Below are 21,352 nucleotides of genomic sequence, written 5' to 3'. Positions count from 1 at the left end.
AAAAGCAAATGCAGTAGAGTTCATTTGTAAGTTTATACCTTATCCTCGATAGAAAAAAACAGCCTTTTACCTTACTACCTTAACACATTATTTTCTAACTTTAGGTCCCCAAAAATTGTGATTGAAATCTCATCAAACCTCACCATTAATCATGGTGTCTGGAACTGATGGAGCTGTAATATAACATTACCTGGGGACATCGAAAACACTTTTTAAACTTGGCAGGAGCTATACATAAATGTTGCAACTTACAGCCAAACTTTATGAACATTTTACTAAATATTTAGAGTCACTATACTGGCATTATGAAGTAACTGTGGTACTGTATGAAGATAATGAACAGACTCTATTCTTCATACAGACAAAGCATGTGCTATTGATTTATGCATCTTACCATAGCATTACACAGTAAAATTGCCACACAACAATGAATTGGGTGGGAACTTAGTTATCAGACATCTTGTTTTTTTTAAATTATGGAATCAACTATATCAATACAACCCTAAGTGCTGCATAACCAATATTACTAAAATAGGACAAGATTACAAATTAAATGTAATACAGCATAGCAAATCATTTTACTTCACACTGTATGCATATTCCATTCTTTAGTGCATATATGGAGCAGGATATCTGGAAGATCTTTGCATCTCTAAAATTCACAGTTTTTTAAGCCAAACATGACTTAATATATATAACACATTAAGAAATACTAGAATGATTATTTTAGATTTTTTTATTTCTAGTATTAAAGTACTAATAAAAGCCTTTTAGTAAACAAGTTGATAACACTACAAATAGCATTTGAACATTGTATTAACGAGACACATAAAAACATCCACATGTAGTCCAACAGACATGGGAGCATCAGGCTGAGGATTGCTGTACTAGACTATTATTATTTATTATGTGTGACGAACTATAGAGAATTGCCTTCATGATTTGTCACCTAGGTTTTTTCCTGTAGGATTTATTTATGCATGCACGCATACATGCTTCAAGACTGCAAGCTATGCCAACACAATTATTTAAGGAATTATATGATACCATACTAAGATTCTATGTACAATTATCTAATTCAGAAAATAAATGTCAAAATAGGTTTTCTGTGATTCTTTCATATGCAAAGGTCTTATGATCTCATATGGTTCAAGGGACTGGATGTCTTAAAAAGTGTTGAGAGAATAAACAGACCAGTGGTTGACTAGAGTTTCCATAGGCCTTTGGCAATATTGTTCAGTAGTGGTATGAAAAATCTTTAAATTCAAAATGTCCCTGCTCTGAATGTAAACTAGACTGATTTAAGTGTTTTGAAATGTTACACACTCAAAACATGAAGTAACACAAAAATCATGCAGTTGTTTCATTACCACTACCTATCTGAGTGGGTAATGCAAGTGTGATCCCATCACTGAAAAACACCAATCTGGTTGGCAGAATCTAAAATTCTAACTTGTTTTTAAGTTATCTTAACCATGGCTTTGTATGTCATCTGGACATGCGTTAATCAACAGTTAACTCTTCATTCTTGTCTCTGGGCATATAGGTAATAAAAGCGGCTGAAAAGCAAAACTACTTCAGTGGCGGCATTTCTGATTCCATTTTTCACCCCATATTGCAAAGCTCTTTGATGAAACAAAGGGGTGGGAGAAAGATTAGGATTTCCACATCCAGCATTTAACCACAACCTGATTGAACACCATACGACTGAAGTTATGTTTTTAAAAAACAGAAAGTGATATATCACCAGTCACAGCAAAAGTGGCTGAGAAATCAGCCAGAGAAAGGTGAATACAGCTGCCAGCAATGGTACTCCATGTTGTCTAGGCCACACATCATGGATAAGTACAGCTTAGCACTATGTGCTAACATGTCTATTCTGTAAATCCTAAAGATTACAGTGAGGGGTGAAAATCTGTATCCCCCATAGGATCTGCAACTGTCACTAATTATTTCCAGTAACAAGACATAAATAAAACATAGTTAACTTTTGTGAACGCCTGACCCAAACGCTTTATGCTACTTGTGTGAGCAGACAAATCTCCATAAACAAAAACCAGATGAGAACAGATTCTGCTCATTTCAAATTTCTACGTTTAAGTATTTCCTATATTATTTCCAAGATAACACATCCAGGCTAAATTATTTATTTATTTATATTTCAAATTTGTTACCACCCATTTCACTATGGAGTGACTCTGGGTGGTTTATGCAGCCACAGCCAAATTTAAAGTGCCACAAACCTGGTTTTGCTCTGAAAATTTATTCTGTTAGAACTTTTTTAACATTACAGCCACATGGATGGTCTTGGGCGCACATCTAAAAAATTGTGTGAGAGCCTGAATAAGTTATGGTAATTAGGGAGAGAGTTGATTTTAGATCTGATAAAATCATTAGTCCCCCTATTTAATGGTGTTCATAAACTACTAGATTTCCAGTACAATGGACAGAATCTGTATTTAAGGCTTTTACAAATGCATAAAATCCCATTCCAATTTTACATATGCATAAAATCCCCTGCAGGTTTAACAGACATTCCGCTTTAATGAACACCTCTCCTCCCATTAATATGTTACACTGAGGATCTACTGTATGCTACTTTCAAGGAAGTCACTACTGTCAACTTCAGTTCCTTATCTGTAAAATGGGAACCTTTTCCTCTCTGGCTATACTATATTGAGAAGTTAAAAAAGGAGGCAAACCATCCTCACATACCAACTATCACTTAGGATCTTTTATATTAAATCTATATCATGGAGTAAAAATCAGTAGATCTTGATTGCCAAATTGTTTCATAACAGGATTATGAAAAACATGTAAGATTTTAAAGTGTTGAAGTGGAATTTGCCAGAAATGATGTTGCACTAAAGACAATCCTGCTCCAATGGGTAGAAAGTACTATTCTGCCATGGTTAGAATTAGCCTCTAGCTATCATCTGCACATATAAATATTCCTCCCATCTGGCTTTTGAAAAAAACAAAACTGTCCCGGAGAAAAATTACCTAGCTACATTGTATTGTCATATAATACTTTTCCTCCAGATTATGCTTTCAAAAAGTTATTCCTACTATTTACTGTTTTGTTAAGGAGAATGGAAAGAAAACTATTCCATTCTAATAAGTCTGCTGTTTTTTTCCAGGCTCTAGATAGCCAAGACTCAAGAGGTTTGAAATCTTCATTCTTTGAACTTGACAATGCTTTTATCTGCACAGGCACTGCAGCGCTGGCTGAAGATTCTGGAAAAAAAATGCTAGGTCGCAATTGTGTTACTATTATAATAAATAATCCCTTTGGGAAAGAAGTTGTTTAAATAAATAAATCTGATTACTTGTTAGCTCAGATCACAAATATGTTAAGGAAATGTTTCTCTGCAGCAGATTAAGGTATAATTTAAACCAATCACTTTCTAAAATAGATGCTTCCTTTTTCAAGCATAAATATTAACATTTATAGTCATTCCTCAATAAGCCACATATTATTCTTTCACAAACCTCTAAAATTAATCTACATCACATGTAAAACAATAATTACTTCAACTTGCTACTTGCTGAAAACATGCCAATGTCATATTTATTAGTTAGATTACTATAAACTGCTTTTATGGGAGCTGCACTCGGCAGAAAAGGCAGCTGCCTGTATAGTATGTTGACCAGCACTAGTTAGCATAACACTTATTTTGCCAGAGCCGCACTGGCTGCTAATAAGCTTCCAGGCCCAATTCAAACCATTGATGAGGGAAAGCTGTATATAGCTTGGCCCCTTACTATTATTAGTACCAGTATTCCATCTTTATTTTGTACAGTTCAAAGTAAAATACATAATGTTCCTACTTCCTTTTTTCCCTACAACAACAATCTTGTGAGGTGGGTTGGGCTGAGAGTCAGTGACTGGCCCAAAGTCACCCAGGCAGTTTTCATACCTAAGGGAGGACTAGAACTCACAGTCTCCTGGGATCTAGTTTGGCACCTTTACCCACTACACCAAATTGGCTCTCTTGCCATCTTCACAACTATCTTTTCCAAGCAGACTACACTCATCCTACCAGTTCTGAGAGAAAGGATGCTTCAGGTACCCACCTTCTGAGGAATCATGGGGGAGCTGGGACCTGAAAAACTGCATTCTCAGCTGTTGCCCACCCCCTACTCCTGCCAACAGCATGCCCATGAGATCAGGTCAATCTCCACACTTTTTTTTAGGAAAATGGTGAAGACAGTTCTCATTCAGAAAGCATTTGGATAAGTAGGCCTTAATTAGAAGTAATAAGATTTTATTTTTTTTATCTGATATATTGTGATATATGTTTTAATATATCTCTTTAATATATCTTTAATTCTCCTTCGGAGATCAGGATGGCCCCGACTCTGCTGGCCTTTTGTAACACCTAAAGACATGGTTCTGTGCCTGGGCTGGGCCTGGGGACCTAAATGTGCGCAGGGACCTGCTTCTTAGCTGTCTTCACAATCTGGGTTGTTGTTTCTCTGCTCCTTGTATTTTAACCTTTATAATGTTTGTTATTGTTTTTATTTTATTTTAATTCTGTTCACTGCCCAGAGTCACTTGTTAAGATGGGTAGCCATATAAATTGGATAAATAAATAAATAAATAAATAAAATATATTGTAAGCCGCCTAGACTTTCTTCAGTAGGCAGCACATACATTTAGATAATATTTTCTATCACAAGCCTAAACCCTGATACCAAAACTCATTCAGAAGCCTACCCCATTATGAAAAAAATATATAAATATCTTTATTTTAAATTATCAGCACCAGAATTGTGTAGATTCTATAATCAAGGTGTAGAAGTGCAAAACTGCATAATTCAGCACTCCAGCTATCTCAACTTCTTAAAAATCTTCCAGTTTTTAAAGCTAAGACAGTATTTAAAGTATAGGAACTATATATAATCAAATCCAGGGTTGAGAACATGAAGCAGTACCTCCATAAATCAGGGTGCCAATATGACTTTTTCTTTCTCCTCAATGCATAAAGTTACATGAACACAATATATATTAAATGCATGCAAATGTGCTTGGGTTGCATTATTATAAAAGTGACTAAAATATAAACTACCTTAGTAGAGACTAGACAAAGCCATAGTAACATATATCTTAAATTACAGAATTGCTGCTAAAACAAGAGCACCTTGCAGGCTTTTAAAGAATATAATAATAAATTATATCTCATTGGGCATGCTCAGTCCCCTGAAAAAATGATGCCTACAGCGTCTATTGACTATGCCAAATAACATTAAGAGGAAATTCATTTACACTTTTTTTTGTTTTGTACAGTTCCCCTCCCATCATTTTTTAAAAAGAGGCAGTAATAGCTACACAATTAGGAAGCATAAGGTAATAATTAAGGCAGACTGCTTTATAAATATTGTATATTTACCCATTAAAGTAGAACAAGCAGAAAAGTATGGAATCTTATAAATAGTCATATCTCTCTGATTGACAGAACACTTGCAGCAGGAGGGGAATGTATGCTTTTAATCATTCTTAATAAAGCTTGACAGACAATGAGTTCTTCGCCCACTACTGTCTCTCCAGAGAAAGAAACAACATCATGCTACATCATCACTGGACTGAGCTGACAAGAACAATGAACACACAGAAATCAGATCTAAAACAAAGAGGGTCTAAACTCATTTAAGAACTTTCTACAACACATGTAGGAAAAACATTGTAAATAATTTATATAAAATACACCTGGAAATATATTACAATAAAATGGAACAGGCTTTTCTTCTAAGTGAACCTCCCTTGAATACATTTATAAGTTCTGTAAGATATACTATATTTGTGTGTTACTTTATGTGTTATGTGTTATGCTTTAGACATATATTTCTAAAGTATATGTACCTCTAAAACACATTTTAAAAACCTACGCAATTACAATATCTGCAAAGCTGCCCTCCATGTATTATACCTCTACACATTTTAAAATATATTCTGGACCTATGATTTTTAATATACATAAAGCCATATATACCACACATACACATACTAACAGTTTGTGCATATTTGTCTGGTCTTAACCAAGATAATGCCTGGCTGGATTTTAAATTTTTCTTTTAGATCACTACAGCATGCCTTATCAACTATATACTTTTCTGTTTCAAATACAAGCAGGAAGGGGTGGGACCGAGCAGAAAGAAACCCACCCCAAACTGAAGGCAGGCGTGTTGTACCTGTCACTCTATTCCTTAACTTCCTCATCTTTTCTGCTGTCTCCCCTTATGCGGACATCCTAGGAACTGTCTTTTAGTTTGCTACTTTATTAAAGTCTGCATAGAGCAATAAATCACCAAAGACAATGCAATGCATGGATCAAAACAATATCAATCCAGTGATTAAGGAACAGCAACAGCGCAATTAAGGTGAACAATAATACAATTCTACGGGGGAGAAGAGAAGCCGCCGGCACCACCTCAACAAAAAAGCAGCGTAAGCTGCCCTGACGTATCAAATTCCCTTAGCTAGTTTCCATCAATCCCTTCTCTCCCAAACGCCAGCTGGTAGCGGGGTAGGGACGGTCTTTCTGGTATTACAATGATTTCCCCCCACCCCACCCACATGCACAAGCAGGTCGTCGCTCTCGCTTGTCCCGCTTCTAGGCCCCGAGTTCCCAGGCGGCGGCGGCGGCGGCGGCGGCGGCGGCGGCGGCCTCTACCTCCTCCCAGGCCCTCGCACGACCTCTGCCACCGTAAGCGGCTTACCTTTCAGTCGAGGCGGGCCAGAAGGAGAGAAGGCTACCAGAACGGGGTCGGAAGGCTAGGACTGGGTGGGCCGGGCCGAGCCGAGCCGGCGAAGGCGACTTTGCCTCAGTTCATTCGCACGGCAGAGACGGCGACGACAACCACGGCCGCAGAGGCTGGGGCTGCTCCTGCTGCTCCTCCTCGTTGCTCCTAAGGAACCGAGCGCTCATCTCTCCTGCCTGCCTGCCCGCTCCCTTCACTCTTCCTCCAGCTTCTCTTCCCCCACTCCCACTCCCCGCGGTCTTTCCTTCTCACGGCGGCGTCCTCGTCCTCGCGGCAGCCTGCACGCTCAGCCTCCCACGACACCCCGCTTCTTTTCCTCCCCCTTTCTCCTTCTTCTCCCCCCGCCCCACGCCGCTCAATTCCTCCTGGCGGGCGGACTAACAAGAGAGCGAAGATGGCGCACGCGCAGCAAAGCCACCCTCGGCGCGCGAGGTTGGGGGACTTCGAGGAGCCCGAGGGCGAGCTCAGGTTAGGTTTAGTGCGCGTGCGTCGCGTCGAAAGGCCGTCGAAGGAAGGTGGTGCGCGCGGGAGTTGTTAACGTTTCTTTATGCTCTTTTGAGTGAGAGACTGAGAGTCTCTCTCAGGCAGCAAAGAGTCAACTACTGCTTGCTTCTATTATTCTTACTCTTATTATTCTTACTCCTACTTTGGTGTAGCGCACTGAGAACCCGGATGCTGAGGCCGACGGAGGGAGGAAGAAGGAAGAGATGATATGGGGCGGATTTGGAGGAGGAGATCTTTGGCTGTTTGTTATTACGTCACCCTGATTTCCTCCTGGGCCTGCAGTTTTTCAGGACTGAGGGAAAAATTAGGTCGGAGAGAGAATGAATGAGATCCTGTACAACCAGCCTCATCATTTCCATTATTAATGCTATTGTGTCAGCCTCGCACAAGGAAAACAGCAGCCGGGAGTTTGCTGTTCTTTACTGCCTGTTATATTAGATGTGGTGGTATGCACGGAAGAACGTTTACAGGCAATTTTCGACACATGATCTTAGCCAAAAGGCCAAGAAGCTATGTGAGAAGACAGGCCTAAGAGTCAGATGTAGTTAGCAGGGGGAGCTTTCTAATTTAAGACATCCAGAGGTGTGAAACAGGGATGTGTATTAGCCCCATTGCTGTTCAATATTTATATACATTCCTTAATGTAAACACTTCATTCAACAGATATTCATGCCCCTAAACTAGCTGATAGAAGACCCAATGTTGATGTATGTAGATGATGAAATAATACTCTCTCAAACACAAGTTGGCATGAGGTGTGCACTGAAAACTCTGATAAGCCTATTGTAAAGATGAGTATGTAACTGTTAATTATGGTAAAACCGAAATGTTAGTTTCTTTAAATAGACAGAAATACAAATGGTTGATTAAAAATAACACAATTGAACAAGTTAACCCATATAAATATCTAGGAGTTGTCTTTCAAAATAATAGGAAAATTACAGCCCAAACTGGCTATGTTGTTTCAAAACCACGAAAGAGCGCCAAGGCCATCTTAAGATTCTACTGGACACAAGGAGGTAAATTTGCCTGGCCATACTTAAACTCTTTCAGGCCAAAGCAATTGCATAATTGAAGTATGGTATTCAAATAGGTCCACCCTCTCATTTTACAATCTATGAACACATCCAGTCAAATTTCCTTAGGGCCATTATAGGTCCCCTAACTATCACAAATATTAAAAAAAATAGGTTTTAAAATATACAAATCCCATGGAGAGAGCAGAATATGAATTATAGTGGAGCCATCCAAGAATGCCTCCAGTTCCCAAAGGCCCCCAAGCCTGATGACACAGCCAGGTCTTGAGGGACTTCCAAAATGACAGCAGGCAAAGAGTAAGCCTAACTTCAGGAGGGAGCCATGGCAGAGAAGGCCCGCCTCCTGGGACCCAGCAAATGCAAGTCTCTGGCTAATGGAATGTGTAGCATATCTTCCCTACCAGATCTAATGGGATGGGCTGAGGTAATCAGGGAGAGGCGGTCCCTCAGATAACTCTGCCCCATGCCATGAAGGGCTTTAAAGGTCAAAACCAGCACCTTGAATTGGACCTGGAAGCCAATGCAGCTCATGAAGCAGAGGTGTAATATGTGTTCTTCTAGGAGCACACATAACTGCCCGCAGCACCACATTCTGCACTAGTTGAAGCTTCTGGATACTCTTCAAGGGCAGCCCTATGTAGAGTGCATTGCAATAGTCCAATCTGGAGGTGACTAGGGCATGAGTGACTGTGAGCAGAGCCTCCCGAGGCAGGAAAGGGTGCAATTGGCACAACACGGAGTTGTGCAAATGCTCTCCTAGCCACAACTGCCACCTGCTCTTCGAGCAGGAATCATGAGTCTAGGAGGACCCCCAAATTGCACACTGGGTCTGTCTGGGGCAATGCTGCCCCATCCAGCACCAAAGATGGTGGTGTGGAATTTTTGCCAAAGACAGGAGCACAATGCTGAGGAGAAGAACCATGTTTATTGCAATGATCATTGGGCTTTAAAGGATTTCCTTATCGGGGTTGCCCCTGCTGGGCCTCCCATTGTTTCAGTGTGATAGCGTTAAGAGGGCAATTTCAGCAGCAGAAACATGGTCATCCTTGGGTCATGCCATAGCTTGGGACTGATTCTGTTTTACATGTGCATGTGCGGGGGGGGGGGACAAGAAACGGCAGAGGGAAATGGGGGAAAGAATTTGCAGGAAAGGCAAGGGGGGGGGTAAAGAGTTTGTTGCAGGAGAGGCAAGGGGAAGGGTGGGGAGAGTTTCCAACTTTATTATTTTTCCATCACAATGGTATAGTCCCAGAACCAGCAGGACCCCAAACCCAAAGCCATTCAGTCTTGCCAGGATTCAGTTGAAGCCTGTTCCCCATCCAGTCCCACACAGCCTCTAGACACTGGGATAAGGTGTCCACGGCATCATTTACTTCGCCAGGGGCAGAGATGAAGAGAGAGAGAGAAAGAGAGAGAAATAAACTCCCCAGTTTATTTCCTTCAGCTTGCAGGCTTCTGAGTTTTATTTCTAGGACATTTAGAAACATAATTATAATATCCCTTGATGTTTAAAATTTTGCAACCCTAAATTTTGGACTCTATGTGCATGTACCATGTCCTTTTCAGAAAACTGTAGATCTAGGAAAAGATAATTAAATTTCATTACTATATAATCTATCATGTAATCATTCTCAGCTTTTTCACTGATGCCTCTTATGTGGAGATTACTTTGTCTGTTACAGTCTTCAATGTGTGAGACATTTCAACATCCATAATGTCTTTCTCAGTCTTGTTTATGCTAGAAGCATTTTTAGCTTTTATATATATATATATTAATACACACACACACACAAACACACATTACCAGTAGGGGTCCTTGGGCAAAGACTCCCTAACGCTTCACCTGCCTACCTCAAATATGAGAGTGACACGAACTAAGAGAGTCATGCCGGCTCGGATGTCACCCAGATTAACAAGGTCTGCATCAGACATTGGGGAACCAGGACAATCTGATGATAAGTGGACTACTGGAACAAACTATACATGGATGAGACAAGAGAACTTGGAATTGATGGAATGCTACTACAACAGTAGACCTAATGGGATATATGAAATGTATGAGGGAACTATGGATAGACAGAAGACCTACATCTACACTAACTGAGAAACATCTAGTTGCCCAGCGCTTCAACATAGTGAAGAGGAAGCTGCTTTCACAACTTGAGATAGAGCAATTCCACATTACAACCTGGACTCAAGCAGACCTCAATTCAGAACAACTGAATTTGCAGTCAACACCTGAAGCTGGAATGTCACTGCCACCCCCTCCATTACAGAGCACAGCAGCTGATATGAGGCATAAGATCATGGATAAACTAGCTACAGTCAACCCTTGAGAGCGATTACCAAGGCTCAGTGGAGAAGTACCATTGGATAATATGCTAGAAGATGCCAATAGAGCCCTCCAGACAATCCCTACTACCACCATAACTCAAACCAATGAACTGGTATATGTTATAGCCACTGTAATCCTAGAAATGCTTGGCTACACGATCAAGAAGAACAGCAGTACATACCCCCCTCCCCTGGAAAATGAGATTGGAGGCAAAGATCAAGGCAACTCGGAGAGAAGTTAGTCAGCTGGTGGAACTACAGAAGGGCTTGGAGATTAAGGATAAGACTCAGCTACTGAAAATCTATATGGGCCTGACTCCATCTGAAGCCCTAGAGACTGCTAAACAAAGGCTCACAGCATTGGCTGCCAGGCTAAGGAGATAAACTAGAGAAGCAGAGGCCAAGAAGATAAATGCCCTGTTCTCCAAAGAACCGTCCAAAGTGTACTCCCAACTGCAGTGCAACCACACAGTAACTGCAGAGCCACCAGCAACAGAAACTGAACAGTACTGGAAGAACACATGGGAGAAAGAGAAGACACATAACACCAGTGCAAAGTGGCTGCAGGACCTGAAAGCAGACCACAGCAATCTCCCAGAATAGGAACCAGTCACCATCACAGTAGCAGATATCCAACAGTGGGTCAAGAACATGAAGAACTGGACAGCACCTGGCCTGGACATGATCCACACCTACTGGCTAAAGAAACTAACAGCAGTACATGAATACCTAGAAGCACAGATGAACCAGCTGCTAGCAGCGGGCTCCCACCCAGACTGGCTAACACAAGGAAGGACGGTGCTGATCATGAAAGACCCTCACAAGAGAACAGCACCATCCAACTACTGGCCAATAACCTGCCTCCCCACAACATGGAAAGTTCTATCAAGCATCCTAGCACCAAGGTACAAGACCATATAGGCCAGTACATGAGCACAGCTCAGAAGGGCATTGGGAACACCACCAGAGGCTCAAAACACCAGTTGCTCATAGATAGAGCAGTTGCCCAAGACTCAAGGTCTAGGCAGACCAATCTGAGCACAGCCTGGGTTGACTACTGGAAAGCCTGTGACTCAATGCCACACACATGGATCTGTGAATGCTTGGCGCTATACAAAGTCAACAGCACACTAAGGACCTTCCTCAACTCAGTGGGACTTTGGAAGACCACTGGAATTCAACCCAAGACAGCTCGCACAAGTGGCCATTAAGTGTGGCATATACCAAGGTGATACACTGTCCCTGCTGCTGTTCTGCCTAGGCTTAAACCCCCTCAGCCAGAAAAATCACAAAGACTGGATACAGGTAGAAATTCAAGAGTGGAATCACCGTTAGCCACCTCCTCTACATGGATGACATCAAGCTGTATGCTAAGAGTGAACAAGACATCGACTCACTGATCCACCTGGCACAGATCTACAGTGAGGACATTGGGATGTCATTTGGACTGGAGAAGTGTGGCAGGATGATAGTAAAAGGAGGAAAGGTAGTTAAGAGTGATGGGGTGGAACTACCATTGGGCCACATAACAGACATAGAGACCAGCTACAAATAACTTGGTATCCTACAGTCACATGGGAACTATGATGAGAAGGCAAGGAAGACAGAAACATCCAAGTACCACCAAAGGATAAGACAGGTCCTGAAGAGCCAGCTCAATGGGAAAAACAAGATCCATGCCATCAACATGTATGCCCTGCCAGTCATCAGATACCCTGCCGGTATAGTGAGCTGGCCAAAGGAGGACATGGAGTCTGCCAATGTGAAGACCCGGAAGCTCCTCACAATGTACAGAGGTTTCCACCCCAAGTCCAACAGCCAGAGATTGTACACCAGCTGCAAAGAGGGCGGGTGGGGTCTGATGAGTGTCAAAGCCACTGTCCTGGACGAAACCCAGAGCATCCAGGAGTACATCACCCAAAGATGAGCTGCTGAGAGAATGCCTGAGGCAGCAGCAGATATGGGAGGAAGTTCAAATGGAGGAAGTTCCATGGCAAGATAAGTCCCTGCATGGGATGTACCATCGACAGATAGCTGAGGTGGCTGACATTGGGAAATCCTATCAGTGGCTGGAAAGGGCAGGAGTAAAAGACAGCACTGAGGGACTGATCATAGCAGCACAAGAACAGACACTAAGCACCAGATCCATAGAAGAGGAGTCTACCACGCTAGACAGGACCCAAGGTGCAGATTGTACAAAGAGGCCTCAGAGACAGTCCAACACATAATGGCAGGGTGTAAGATGCAGGCAGGAACAGTACATACTGAACGGCACAACCAAGTAGTTGGCATTGTGTACAGGAACATCTGCACAGTGTATGGGCTACACCCCCCCAAGTCCAGATGGGAGATTCCACAGAAGGTTGTGGAGAATAACGGGTTAGATCCTGTGAGACTTCCAGATGGACAGGCAATACTGGCCAAGCAACCAGACATCATGGTAGTAGACAAGGACCAGAAGACAGCAGTGGTGATAGATGTAGCAGTGCCAGGTGACAGCAACATCAGGAAGAAGGAGTATAAGAAGCTGGAGAAGTACCAGGGCCTGAAGGAGGAAATAGAAAGGATGTGGAAAGTAAAGGGCAAAGTGGTCCCAGTGGTGGTAGGAGCACTTGGGGCTGTGACTCCTAAACTGGGAGAGTGGCTCCAAGAGATCCCAGGAGCAACATCAGAGTTCTCTGTCCAGAAGAGTGCAGTGCTAGGAACAGCTAAGATACTGCATAGAACCCTCAAACTCCCAGGCCTCTGGTAGAGGACCCAAGATTGAGGAAGACACATACCACCCGTAGGGTGTGAGGAGAATTTTTTATAAGAATTTTGATTACAATAGTAAAACCTAATGCAAACGAAACTTAAAGAAAGAATAAAAAGAAATAAAAAGTACAGAAAAAAAAAGGAGAAAAATAAAAATATAATAAAGAGAAAATATATAAAGAAGTGATTTCCATGAGGGAACCATGGAGACTTCGAGGGGATGTGGAGGATGAAACAGCCAGAGTTTATGTGAGCTTTTGAGTCTCAAGTTTTATTATAGTTACCCCCTTTTGGAGCATAATCTCTAAAGCAAAGTACAGTGGTACCTCGGGTCACGAACGCTTCTGTTCACGACCAATTTGGGTCACGAACAGCTCTGTTCGCAAAATTTTGCTTCCGTTTGCGAACGCCGGATCAGGTGACGAACAGGATCCGCGGCCATTTTCTCTCCCGTGACACGTGATCGTGGCTTCCTGTAGGGAGGGGGACTCTCTGTCCAAGCAATAACCACCTCCCCACCCGCCTTCCTGTCCTCCACACCAGAAGTTGCGTCAAGCAAGGTTAGCGTTCTCTCTCTTCGTACTGTACTTTGTGTCATATTTTTGTGGTTTAAAAAAAAAAACATATGGTTCAGAACGGATTAACCGTAATTACATTGAACCTTATGGGAAAATTTGATTCGGGTCGCAACCAAAATCGGTTGGCGACCAAATTCAGAGGGGTCAGAACAGATTAACCGTATTTACACTGAACCCTATGGGAAAATTTGATTCGGGTCGCAACCAATTCGGGTCGCAACCAGAGTCGTGGAACGAATTAAGTTCGTGAACCGAGGTACCACTGTACTTATGAAACTTTATCTTGGGTTGCTCAGAGGGAGGACAGAGTAAAAGAAATAGAAAGTCATGTAAATTATCTGAAATCCCTGGAAATAAACCTAGTTAAGGTGCTGTATTGGCGTCCTGAAGGTTATACTAAAATGTGCGGGCTCTAACACTCCATTTGAAGATTACAACTGGATATAAAGAAATTGGAAGGTTGTGAAGTTTGCTATCTAAACTAGTTAGTGTCTGAGGAATATTGTAAAGAGAGAGTTTGCAATTTCAAACTATGCTCTTAAAGTAATAGCCCCTCTTTGTAGAGCTTCTGCAAGCACTTATTGAAAGCAGTTTACAAACTGAGCTGAAGGAAAAGCTCAGGTACTAAAATAATGGTTCTCACTAGAGAAGGTTATAAACAAAGCAGGTTATGTCCAGTAACTGAAGATGTGGATGTGTACATTAAATCTCAAAAACAGTCAAGAATTACTGACTTTTCTCCAGGGGTGTAACCCCAATAAACTCTCATGACCAGGGCAATCTCAAAAACAGTCAAGAATTACTGACTTTTCTCCAGGGGTGTAACCCCAATAAACTCTCATGACCAGGGCAGTGATACGAAAGAAAATGGAAAGGAAAACAACATGCCATGTGAATGGTCTTTCAGTCCTTATTGCTCTTGGATAGATACCACCAACATTATAGATAACAGGACCTCCAATATTCTAAATATTGCTGAGGAAATAGCTATTGCTGAGAGACAGCTAAACTCTGAGACTACAGGAAAAACACATGGACAATAGCACACAACCATCTTTAATAAAGATTCAATCTGTAACAACAAAGCCCCTTACCAAGACAACTTCAACACCTTCCTACCACATGGTTTGGGAACCCTTATTGGTAAATGAGGCAACTTATTTGAGAGGTTCACAGGATTCCTGTTTGCAAAAGATTACAGAAACCTTAGCAGAACAACGTGAGGCTTTTATCAAATTTGCCATGAAGTGGTCATCTGATTTACTACTACTGAAAGAATTTCTATCTACTTCAAATGATCTATTGACAACCCTTATCAAATTAGTCTCAAATGAGATTGGACCACAGAAAAACACAGTATTTGATGATAATTCACTAATGCACAACTATTCCCAAATCCAGACTCATTTTACAAATAAAAAGAGAAAAAACAAAGTAAAGCCCCAGGTGAAAACCAAGAAAAGGAAAATGAAGGCACAAACAGAAAATCAAGTAAGGAAAAGTAAGAACTGGAAGAGTACTGCTATTCCCAAACAGGCTTCTAAATTTAAATATAATAATCTATTTAAAATTTTGGGAATAGCTGACAAAAGAAACAACAGACCAACTAAAAAGCCACCCTGGAAGAAGAAGCAAATAAAGTACCCAATGAAGCAAGTAAGGACTCTAATAAGGTTGAAATGACCAATGCAGGCCTTCAAATCCAGTAAGGTCTAATAACTGCTGAGGACTCTATTATTGAACAAAATCATCTAGCAAATAGCTCAGCAAACTCCATTCTCCTGAGGACTAAGAAAAAAGTTCCATATAGAAGGTGGTACTTGCAACTAATGAATGCTAAGCTGGCATTTATCAGCTTCCCAAAACCTAGAGGCTTCCTCTCACAGACAGAACAAACATTGGATTTAGTGCATTTACTTCAAACTTTCACCTCACTTAGACTTGTTTCAGATGATATTTCAAAGGTGGAATACTTGTACTACAGTGGTGTGACAGCTAGGGTGCTGGTAACTTTTGACTCTGTTAGTATGGCACAAATGGTTTATCAATTTAAATATTTTCTTCAGGCAAGAGGGCTTGGAGTAACTAGAAGTTTTAAGAATATGTCTGTAACCCCTCTAGTTAAACCTAATTTATACAATCCAATAGCAGACAGGAATTTCTTACCTGAAGAAATAGAATTTATAAATACTTTTAATGATTTCCCCCCATGGAACAAAATCATATCTTAGTTAAATTGTCCTTGTTAAGAGAAGAGTTGATTAATAAACAGGTACAATCACCATATATAATTACATTCCTTCCTAACCTTAAAAGCTCTGAAAAGGAGGGATCAATTCATGAAACAGTAGCAAATGTAAAAGAGGAAGAAGGGGAGGAGAACAAAGGTAAGACCTGTAACTTGGGACAATGTAGCCAAAAACATAATGAACATCCTCTTCAGAAAGATAATATTGATCTTACAATCTCAACAGGGAAACAAATTCAGGTAATAGTGGAGATTAACCCCCTATACGAAAACAATATACAATCCCTTCCCTCCTCAAGGGACAGCAAATAATATAGCCCCTTGCCATAGAGATCTAGGACACCTGCATCCATCTGTATTTAATTTTCCAAGATCCAGTTACAATGGTATCCAGCAGGCAGGAGATCCAAATATTTCCCTTGGATTTAATAAGCAAACAAATGTGGTCAGACTAAATATCTCAGATGAAATAACACCATGCCCAGATCCAATGGCTAATCCTACTCCAAGATACGAAATTACTGGTAGTCAGAAATAAATAAAAACAAACCTGCCTGCAGATTAAATTAAACTTATACTAATAATGCACAAGTTATAAATGAGAAATACCATTCTGGTTTTATAAACAACAAGAGGACTGAATATAACAAATGACAACTAAGTCAGGGATCTGTATGTAGCTTATCCATCCTAGTGTAGAATATACAGTGGGGCAAAAATGTATTTAGTCAGCCACCAATTGTGCAAGTTCTCCCACTTAAAAAGATGAGCGTCAATATCAAAAGTTCATCTCAATACTTTGTTATATATCCTTTGTTGGCAATAACAGAGGTCAAACGTTTTCTGTAAGTCTTCACAAGGTTTTCACACATTGTTGCTGGTATTTTGGCCCATTCTTACGAAGCCACTCCTTCGTTGCCCGGGCGGTGTGTTTGGGATCATTGTCATGCTGAAAGACCCAGCCATGTTTCATCTTCAATGCCCTTGCTGATGGAAGGAGGTGTTCACTCAAAATCTCACAATACATGGCCCCATTCATTCTTTCCTTTACACGGATCAGTCGTCCTGGTCCCTTTGCAGAAAAACAGCCCCAAAGCATGATGTTTCCACCCCCATGCTTCACAGTAGGTATGGTGTTCTTTGGATGCAACTCAGCATCCTCTCTCCTCCAAACACGACGAGTTGAGTTTAGACCAAAACGTTCTACTTTGGTTTCATCTGACCATATGACATTCTCCCAATCCTCTTCTGGATCATCCAAATGCTCTCTAGCAAACTTCAGACGGGCCCGGACATGTACTGGCTTAAGCAGGGGGACACATCTGGCACTGCAGGATTTGAGTCCCTGGCGGCGTAGTGTGTTACTGATGGTAGCCTTTGTTACTTTGGTCCCAGCTCTCTGCAGGTCATTCACTAGGTCCCCCCATGTGGTTCTGGGATTTTTGCTCACCGTTCTTGTGATCATTTTGACCCCACAGAGTGAGATCTTGCATGGAGCCCCAGATCGAGGGAGATTATCAGTGGTCTTGTATGTCTTCCATTTTCTAATTATTGCTCCCACAGTTGATTTCTTCACACCAAGCTGCTTGCCTATTGCAGATTCAGTCTTCCCAGACTGGTGCAGGTCTACAATTTTGTTTCTGGTGTCCTCCGACAGCTCTTTGGTCTTGGCCATAGTGGAGTTTGGAGTGTGACTGTTTGAGGTTGTGGACAGGTGTCTTTTATACTGATAACAAGGTCAAACAGGTGCCATTACTACAGGTAACGAGTGGAGGACAGAGGAGCCTCTTAAAGAAGTAGTTACAGGTCTGTGAGAGCCAGACATCTTGCTTGTTTGTAGGTGACCAAATACTTATTTTCCACCATGATTTGCAAATAAATTCTTTAAAAATCAGACAATGTGATTTTCTGTATTTTTCCCCCCATTTTGTCTCTCATAGTTGAGGTATACCTATGATGAAAATTACAGGGCTCTCTCATCTTTTTAAGTGGGAGAACTTGCACAATTGGTGGCTGACTAAATACTTTTTTGCCCCACTGTAGCAGGATGGAATGCTCAAACTACTGACAAGCATTTCATAAAGTTACTAAAATTATAATGACATAGTATGCTTGCAAGAAACTTAGATCCCAGAAAACCAGTCTGATACAATTTATTTAGCTGGTTTCAGATCATGGGTCATTCCAGCAAGGAAATTACATTCCATGGGCCGCCCTTTGGGGGGTTTGGCTGTCTTGTGAAATAGGAAGTGGAATCTGGAGGGAGTGCAAATAAACCTGGACTGTAATCCCTCTTTCCTTATAGTGAGATTTATGATAACAAATAAGATTGCCCTAATACTATTAAATGTTTATATGTCTCCTAGAGGTGCTAAATCTCAAAATCAGGACCACTGGACTACTCTTGAAAATACAATTGATGTTCTAGAGGACAAATTCACACTAGATACTATTATCATTGTGGGTGATTTTAATGCAAGAATGGGGGATAAACACAAAATAGCAAAACATTGATGAAGTTTACCTTTCTTTCCCTCATACACTGAAGGACTCTAAAGCAAACCTGGCAGGGCTTAAACTTCTAAATTTACTTTACAAATGGATTTTTCAAATTCTGCATGGCTCTTTCCCTAGAGATTATCTAGGTAATTTTACGTATTTATTGACAAATGGAACATCAATAATTGACTGTGTATGTATCCCCTCTGCCAAAATAGGAAAATTTCAAAACATGGAGGTTATTCCACAAGGTTTTAGTGATCACCAACCTATCACATTCCAATATACTGGCTTAGAAGATAGTGGAATGTTGAAAATACATAATGATCACATGCCTGCACTAAAACTTTCAGGCCAAAAAAGAATTAAATGGTCTGTAAATTTAGCTGATAAAATCACTACAATACATCATTCAAACCATCTGGCAGATATTCAACGTAAATTGATTAATGCTGATTCAATTCTCCTGTTATCCTGAGCCACTATCAACAAATAGTTGACAACTTAAAACCAGAATTAAGGCAGGACACCTCTAAATTAAGTTCAATTCACCAACAACCTAGCTGCTGGTTTGATATAGAATATAGAACAGCATGTTGTGTAGTTAGGAATTTGGCATGGAGAGCAAAATATAGCTGTGCCCCATGGGTAATTATGGAACTGCTTAGGAAGAAAAGGGAATATAAACTTCTAAAGCACAAGAAGACATTATACCAAATGAGTCTTTGGCACTCTCTCCTAACTGCCATAGATTCTAAAGAAACAACATTATTCTGGAAATTGGTAAATGCCAGTTTGGGAGAAAATAAGAACATCTTAGAGGCTAGAGTGTCCAAAGAGGAATGGGAGAACCATTATACTAGATTGTTTGTTTCCCATCCCACTTCAGTTAATTCCCCAATTAATCTAAAACTTTGTGATGCTACACCCTGGCCCCCCGTTTCTTTAAAAGAAATTGAATATCTGATCCTGGCTTTGCCATGAGGCAAAGCCCCTGGAGAAGACTATATCCCTGGTGATTTATTAAAAGCTAATATTGTCTGGTGGAAGCCTATTTTGGCTAAACTCTTTAATGACATTAATTCCTCTGGCCAACTTCCCCAGGGTTGGAATACAAGCAAAGTGATCCCAATATACAAAAAAGGTGATCATAGCCACCCAGAGAGCTATAGACCAATTAGTCTAATTAATAGTACAGCTAAAATTTATGCAAAACATCTAGCTAATAAATTAGAGGACTGAGCCATCAATAACAATATGCTTGCAGAGGAACAGGCATGGTTCAGAGCAGGTTATTCAACAATAAAAATGGTTTTTTATTGGATCATCTGATAAATAAGTATGTAAAACATGCCCACAGGAAACTCTATGTTGTCTTTGTGGATTTTTGTGCAGCTTTTGATTCTGTTGATAGAAAAAACTATGAATTAAACTAGATCAGTTGAATTTGGATAGAAGGTTATTAATTTTGATCATGGCTTTATATATAAATACTCAAATTCAGGTTAGGTTCACCCCAGTAGGGCATCTGACAATAATATCAAGACTTTTAAAGGAGTAAAACAAGGATGTGTGCTTGCACCGTTATTATTTAATTATTTATTAATGATATTGTTCCAGCCCTGAGTAGAGAAATTTTTTTTCCAGTAAAGGTGGGAAATAGGAACTTGTCCATATTGCTTTAGGCAGATGATTTATTGCTTATATCCCATTCTCAGATAGGCTTACGCAGACAATTAAGAGCTTTGGATAACTATTGCTCCTTAAATTGTCTAACTGTGAATGCGGAAAAATCAAAGGTGGTGGTATTTGGAGAGAAAAGGAAAAGACACAAATGGAGAATTGGGGAATATAACATAGAGCAAGTTCTCTTTTACAGATACTAGGGCATCCTTTTTAATGCTTCAGGCAGCTGGTGTTCTCACTATCGGGCCCAAAAAATAAAAACTGAGAAAGCTTTGGTAGGAATAATAAAGTTTTGGCGTACAAGTGGTAGACAAATTCCTCCAATCCTAACTCTTTTAAAAGCCAAGTTAGTTCCTTACTTTTCGTATGCAGTAGAGTTATGGGGAATTTCTACCCTTTATGATATGGAATTCTTTCAAACAAAGCTCCTTAGAATGGTTTTAGGTGTACCCAATGGTACTCCTATCCCCTTTCTCTATGCAGAAACTGATACATGACCAGTTAAAGCTAGAATACTTGTAAGTGCATTTAATTATTGGGCTAGACTCTTCGAACTACCTGATCCCCGACTTGTTAAGTGGTGCCTCCTGGAGCAAATGAATTTCTTCTCACACCATTCCTTCTCACACCAGTTGGTTTACATTTTTATCCAATCATATGCATACCTTTTGTTTTTCCCCAGAATTCTTTCTGAACTCAAATAACGCCAATAGTAGTCTATTATTTAAAAACAGGGTGCTGGGTGTCTTTGTCCAAAGAAATTTGTTTAAATTATCACAAAATAAAATTGCCCCTTGGTATGCACTCAATAAAACCAAAATCAAATGCGAACATTATCTGAAGTGTGTTACAGTGCCATCCCTCCAGGAAGCATTTACAAGACTACAATTCCAGCAAATGGTATCAGGAACTAGAGAGGGCTGATTTCACAATATCCCATATAATATGCA

General features: G+C 40.6%; 1 protein-coding gene across 1 annotated transcript in view; it reads right to left on the bottom strand.

The window, feature by feature from the left end:
- PPM1A (protein phosphatase, Mg2+/Mn2+ dependent 1A) overlaps window positions 1-7,441 on the bottom strand; it is a 36,320-nt gene extending 28,879 nt beyond the window's left edge. The window contains exon 1 of the mRNA XM_007429122.4: window positions 6,721-7,441. The gene's annotated coding sequence lies outside the window, so the exon portion shown is untranslated. The remainder of the gene's footprint in view (window positions 1-6,720) is intronic.
- Between the last annotated feature and the right edge of the window lie 13,911 nt (window positions 7,442-21,352).

This window comes from Python bivittatus, unplaced genomic scaffold, assembly GCF_059951505.1.
Source record: "Python bivittatus isolate LINGU-HERP-01145 unplaced genomic scaffold, Pbiv_v1 ctg000580_np1212, whole genome shotgun sequence".
NCBI lineage: Eukaryota > Metazoa > Chordata > Lepidosauria > Squamata > Pythonidae > Python > Python bivittatus.
This window is presented reverse-complemented; position numbering and strand designations above follow the sequence as displayed.